This window comes from Scomber japonicus, chromosome 4 (genome assembly GCF_027409825.1).
Source record: "Scomber japonicus isolate fScoJap1 chromosome 4, fScoJap1.pri, whole genome shotgun sequence".
In the NCBI taxonomy this organism is placed as follows: Eukaryota; Metazoa; Chordata; class Actinopteri; order Scombriformes; family Scombridae; genus Scomber; species Scomber japonicus.
Window position 1 is genome coordinate 5073226 of NC_070581.1, and position 7091 is coordinate 5080316.

A 7091-nucleotide genomic window follows, 5' to 3' on the forward strand; every position below is an offset into this window, starting at 1 on the left:
TGCGTGGAGGAGAGAATGTCCCTCACCGGATGAGAGGATACAGGGGAGGCTGCAGCAGCTCCGGTTGCCTGGATGCCGAAGAGGAGTGGAGGGATGAGAGAGACGACGACGGTGCTGATGAATATTCCGCTCCGCACGGTCACCTGACGGTTGGTCGGCGGAGTTCTGCGGCGGTTTGAGGAGAGAGAGAGACAGAGAGAGAGAGAGAGTGAGTGAGAGAGAGAGAGCGAGAGAGAGAGAGAGAGAGAGAGGATGCGCCGGGTTGAGGGTTTAAACACCTCCGTTGTGCGGAGGGAGGGAGGAGGGATGGGAGGGTGGGGTGGGGGGTGGTGAGGGGGGCTGTCCGTGAGCTTGGGCGATGGGGTAGCTACTCCGCGGTTTATGAGAGCTGCTAATTTGACCGAATTCGGTTAACTGTTAAGGACACTGGGAGCAAAAAAAGAAAAAAAAGAAAAGAAACGCCACGGTGACAGAAGAAGCTCATGCGACATCTTTGAAGGAGGAGGAGGAAGAGGAGGAGGAGGAGGGTTGAGCCGCTGCGAGAGCCCGCGCACACAGGAGCTCGGTCGCAGCATCCGCGAGAGGAACCGAGCAGGGAGGGGGTGATGAGGAGGAGGGGGGTGGGGGGGAGAGGATGGGTAGGGGAAGGGAGAGGAGGAGAAAGAGGGGGGGGGGGGGGGGCTCTATACGTCACCCACCACCTACTCGGCTGCGTGATGACGACACCAGACACACCGCAGCGTACACTCTCAGCTTCAGTGTAGGGCATTATCAGTTGGCATTTAGAGCCATCTTTTTAAAAAATTGCTAACCGACCCCGACATGCAGATGATCTCAAACATATCTTGTTTGCTTCATATTCTCCTCAGTGTTTGAACCTCTATGAAGGGATCCCCCCCTGATAACACACGCGTCACACATTTGTAATTATTTGTACGCTGGCGCTTCATCTACAGTGTTCATTTTGGGAGTTTACACGCCCTGCGGGGAGTCTAATCATCTCGTTATCATTTGAAGGTTATGAGCGAACAGTTGTGTAATATCACTATTATGCAACAATTCCAAACTTCATTCTGCAAACACAACATGCCAGTCTGCCCCCCAAACAAATAGGATGACTTTTGAATTTCCAAGGTAAGCTATATAGGCTTCATTTATTCAGGTTAACCCCTTTGGCACAATTAAAGAGAGACGGGTTGAAATCAGGCAGATAGGTTCATTGCGTTATTGGTTTTATGACTGCAACCTGGAGGGAAATTAGTGGAAGAGAACATGGATCCTACTTTGTAATGATGCTTTTTTGGTGGAACTGGAATTTAGATGTGAAAAAAGCAAGAAAACACAAGATGTGTGTGTACACTGTACAGCAAGTGGGTAATAAAGCAGTGGACAAGGGGGACGTCTTATCAGAATGAGTCATCCTTATACGCAGTGGTGGAAAAAGTACTAACATCCTTTACTTAATAGAACAGGGTGGCCGCGGGTCCTTAAAAAGTCTTAAAAAGTCGTAAATCAATTTTCATGAAAATAAGGCCTTAAAAAGTATTAAATTGTCTTAAATTCAAATTGCTTGGGTCTTAAATATTTGAGTCTCGTCGCCGCGAAAATGCGGGCAATCTGTTTTGTTAGGTCGAATATTTTTTCTCCGGTGCTGCGTTGTGCTGCGTTGTCCATGGTTAGGTCAGAGCGTAGTCTACTGCGCAGCTCGTATTGCGCAGCTCTTGATGGCGTAGGGTAAAGCATCTACAGGTGGTCCTAATTCAGCACTGATAGCCACTCGACTTAAACATGGGGAAATGCAAATTCAATCACAAATGGCTAGACAGGAATGAATACTCTTGGTTACGATCGGTGCCTGGCAGTGTATGAAGCAGCTTCACCTGTAGCTCTCTGCACCTCCCGCTAGCATAACACAGACAAGCTAACAGTGATATTAAGTTTAAAGAACAAACACAGACCGCTGGTTAAAACATAAATCTACATCATCTGAGGAAGAACCTGCTCAGAAAAAAACAGCGGAGCCCGAAACACTAATGAAAACAGCTCCATGTGATGTCACCATTAACAACGTTAATCCTCAGACAGGTAACTGTGACGTTACTATACACTATGCTGCGGTGCTGCGCGTTTTATCAGCTGATGTTACACAACATCAATTTTAAGTCACTCAGAGGTTTCTCATTCAACAGACCTTAAGAGAGAGAGTGAGGCATTCAACAAAAAACATGACGCTACTGAAGTTGAATATAACTACTTAACTGTATAATACTAGAGAACTTGTAATATAGTTCAGAGAATAAGTTAACTATATAAAATAGACTCACTGGCTTCCAATCTAATTTAATCCAATACAGCAGCTCTGCTATAAATTCTACATTTATGAAGTTTATACATTTTTTGACAAGAAGGTGAAAATTCAGCTTTATGTTCATTATTGAGAGATTAGGGTGCATTATATTGAAAGGTGTTCCTAATATTTTGTCCACTCCATTAACATACATGAGGAGTCACACCACCACTTAGTACAGCCGCAGTAATTTAATTTAGGACAGTGATGACATTTTTGTGATCTTTTTGCATGACACACATTTAGCCGATGTTCTTAAACTCAACCGTCATTTGTCATTTTACCATACTGTCAGTGTGTTTACTTGGAAATATTACTGTATTTCCATCGTACGTTTGGTCTTAAATTTCATTTAGAAGTGGTATTAAAAGGTCTTAAAAAGTCTTAAATTTAACTTGTTTATACCTGTATACACCCTGATAGAAGCAGTATAGAAGCAGGAAAATCATGTAAAAATACATTCAAAATGACTTACTTACTTTTTTTTCAGTCTTCAGTTGGATGATCTCTTTACAGTGCAGAATGTATGTGCAGTTTGCCTTCGTGTCCATCTGCTGAAGGGGGACATTTGGTGCTCACTTTCAATTTCAGTCAGAGCCAAGTATCATTTGTGACATCACAACTAATGTGGAAACCAATCCTGGTGCAGTATGTAACTTGTGTCATGTGGAAAATTGAAATCAGTGCACAAACATTGAGGATGAACAATTCAGTGAAGTAGGGGAGATCTCGTGTCCATCAGGTCAACTTAAAGACATTTTATACTGCATATATTTATTTGCATATTAGTAGATTCTGGATTTTTCAGTTAGGTGGAAGTAGTGAATGTAATTTTAAGAATTTTAACAAGGTGAATTAAAGTCTGTAAAGTGAGTGTTTCTTGTGTAGAAACAATATCAGACATAAATTATTATTTGAAAGCTGTTATAATAATAATAGCAACACTAATAATGCATTGTGATTTGTACTGCACATTTCATTTGCAGTGAATCTTAAAGTGCTACAGAATTAAATACAACATATATAAGAAATGAATAAGAGTTATGATGAGTTATGAAGCAACCTGAATTTAAAAAAGATTAAGAGTCTAGGGTCTGTGCTGCCCTCTGATGGTTAGGAAGGCTCCTCCACAAGCATGGTGCAGTTACTGAAATGAAGTCCTTAGTGAAATTTAAAGGAGAAATCTTTGGTGGAACTGCACAACATGACAAGGAGCCCCAACTAGACACTGATCCTTTACAATAAGTCACAAACCAAAAAGGTTGGGAATGATTTGTTTAATATTTGGCCTTGAATTGTATTGTATAAGCTGCTCATAATTAATGTAAAATGCATATCCCATAGTAACCACTGACAGGAGTAACTATATCTGTTAGGTTACTATGATGGGAGTACAAAATACAACATTTAGTAGAAGTATAAAGTGGAATGTGGAAGTATCTCAAAAGTGTATTTTCCACCACTGCCTTTATAACATGTCTTCATATTACTGTATCTCCTGGTATGTCATAATAACATTCAACTTGTAATATAAATGACTTATAACTCAAACTTGCTGGACTTACTGTTTGACAAGCAAACTATGTGAAGTGCAAAAACACTACATTTGCTGGAGCTGGGGACACTGAGGAGCCCACTCAAAGTGCCCTTGAGGGTTGGGTCCCTTCTTTGAAAAAGAACTTGGCTCATGGGTCAGGGTGAATAAACCCAATGTTCACCAATGGGTTTAGAAGTAGCGGACCGCCCCTCTTTTTCTCAGTGTAACCAAACAAAGCAGAGGCCCGAGGCGCTGTCCGCGGTGCTGAAAGCTAGCACACCCTGGTGCTGAAGAACAAACAATCATGCATTCATTTCATACAGCACCCCCTAACACCCTCCCCCCAGCCAACACACACACACACACAATTCACATGCATGGCTATACCCAACTGGTTACTGTCAAAGCTTGTTATGCAGCCAGCCAGTGTGAGGAGAAAGAGGAGAAATGTATTTATAGATGAATCAGATGAACTTATTAATAGATATCCTCCACACTGCAGGGAGATGGACCACAGACTTGCCCATCCATGCAGGCAGGCACACACACACACACACACACACACACACACACACACATACGTAGACACACACATGTAGACACACACACACATATAGACACATCTTGATGAAAGCTTTGTTGCTGATTTTATCTTTCACTCCTCTTATCTTTAACTGTTCCACACCATCTCCCAGAAGTGCATACAAAAAAATATGACATACTTTAATTGTAGATGAGCATTAATCTGTTTTTATTTTTTCCACAATACACACACCTCTCTCTCCTTCAAACATCTCATCTTGAAAATAGGTGAAAACTACCAAGAATAAGAGTTGAGCCTGATTAGTGGTCAAGTTACATAAATATTGTGCTGGGTGAAGGAATATTTGGTCAACTACAATTACTTTAATTGGCATTAAAAACTTAAAACTTGCCTTCACAACCCTGTCTTATTATTGCATTATTGCAAAACAATCAAAAAATGCCTGTATATTTACTGGGTTACATTATTATTTTGATACATTTAAATATATTTATCTGTGTATATATGTGAACATTTTTTGCCAGATAAATGTAACCACCATGTAACTAAGGTACACATAACACATTATTTTTCATATTATTATTAACAAGAAAAACACCTGACTAACCTTACAACATAACCAGACTGATGAGATCGACTAATATCTATCCATTATAAATATATTGTCACAATTTGCTTCTCAGTTCTTTTCTGCAGCCCCACATGCCCCATTCCTCATCCTTCTGCATTGCTGTCTGTCTCAAGCCCTTGATTACTTCTCCCAGGCTCCTCAGAGCTGTTATCCTCAAGCTGTCCACTAGATGCCCTCGGACTTTCCCTCCTTTCCCCATCTACACACCTGTTTCCACTTTTCATCAGTCCTGCAGCTACCTAGCCTACTCAACACCTAGCCTGCTCCTCACCTGCAATTAATTCCCTTGTTTTCTGATTTATGGGCATTATACCCACTCACCTCACTCAACCTGCCTGTCTTTCATTTCTGACAGTACGAACTGACCAGAAATTTACTCCGCAGATTGCCTTTTTCCTGGCATGACTTTGGAATGACGCAGAATGTTTTTGTAAATGAAGAGGCAGGCTTCTTTGAGTCCCTCACTGTTTCTGGGAAGTGGGACCCTGAATTTGCCCAGTTTGTGGCATTTTATAGGTGTAACAGGTCTCCTTGTTGTGTTTGTCCCAAGCCTGTCTCTTCTGCACTTCAGCCTTCAACTCACCCTGCACCCAAGACTACTTGCAACCAGTCATTTAGGCTTGGGGTTTGTGAACCGCAGCATACCTGTCCTGAGCTGGCTAGACCGCTACCTGCTTGTCCTCATCCTGCATTCTGTGAATTCCAGCAGTCTTATATGGAAAAACTGTGAAGCCACCCTGACATTCAGTGGTGATCTTTTGAAGGGACTTGGCACACCATTTTCAAGTGGTGAAGTCTCCAAAAGGAGGTGTGGTCCCCATGGCTCCTGACACGACTGGCTGTCTCAGCTGCCCAGAACCACTACTGAGGACCATCCTGTTCCTGAGCTGCAGACTACCCTGCCAACATTTATCCTGTTCCTGACCTACTCATCACATTTGCTGATGCAGCATGTTCCTGTGCTGCACCAATCTGCTGCTCCAGAGCTGCAGCTGTCTCCTGCGGTTATGCCTTTAGCAGCCTCTTGTTGCCTGTCTCCCTACTGACACAGCCTGTTCAGAGCCATTGTTTGTTACTGTCGATGTGCTGCTAGACCTTCAGCAGTTGGTCATCCCCGCCAACTTCCTGCCAGACATTTAGCTGTCAGCCAGGCATTTCCTGCCTGATTTTCAGCAATCAGTCACCTCTACTGATTCCCAGCCAGACTTCCAGCTGCCTGCCTCCTGCTTTGTACTCTGCTGTATGCCTGTCCTGCAACCTTTAGTCATCGATGCTCCACCTTTCTGTCTTGCATCCTGGTGATCCTCCATATCTGTCACACCCCTTGGCCCTGCCCTCAGGCTATCTGCCTGAGGTCTCCTGCTCTGCTGTTGTCCAGGCCCCAGAGATCCTTGGCTCCATTCTTCAGCTCCCAGGCCACTTGCCTGTACTACTTACAGTTTGTCATAGGTGCTGCCATGGACTCTCATATTCTAGCCAATCTGATCTTGATCCCTTATCATGTTCCTGTCTGTTCATTTTCCTGTAACTGCAGTTTTGGCATGCCCTGTTCTAATTCATTACACATATAACAAGTAAACAATCAAAGAATCACTACAATCATTACAATTAATCATCCTGAGGCCTGTACTACGAAGCTGGATTTTCTCTTATCGAGATAACTTCAGGGTTAACCCTGGGTTTTCCGTACTACGAAGCTGGTTCACTTCTTACGGGGGTAAATCACCATGGTAACTTATGCTGAACGGCTAACCTGTTCCGGAGCAGGTTATGTTCTGGATAAGAGATCAATGAGTACAAAAGCACCACCTCCTGACCAATCAGCTCTCTTAGAAAATGACCTGCCCGTTCTTAAAAGATCCTGTCAACATTGGTGCGCGGATCGTGAGAGGAGCGCTTAGGAGAGGAAGAGTTTTTAGGGATAGATGCAATTTTTTAATTGGCCAAAATATATATTTAAAAAATAATCATTGAGGCACGTGGGGGATATTATTCTGTAGGTTTGACATCCTGAGATCAAAGTGTCAGGGAG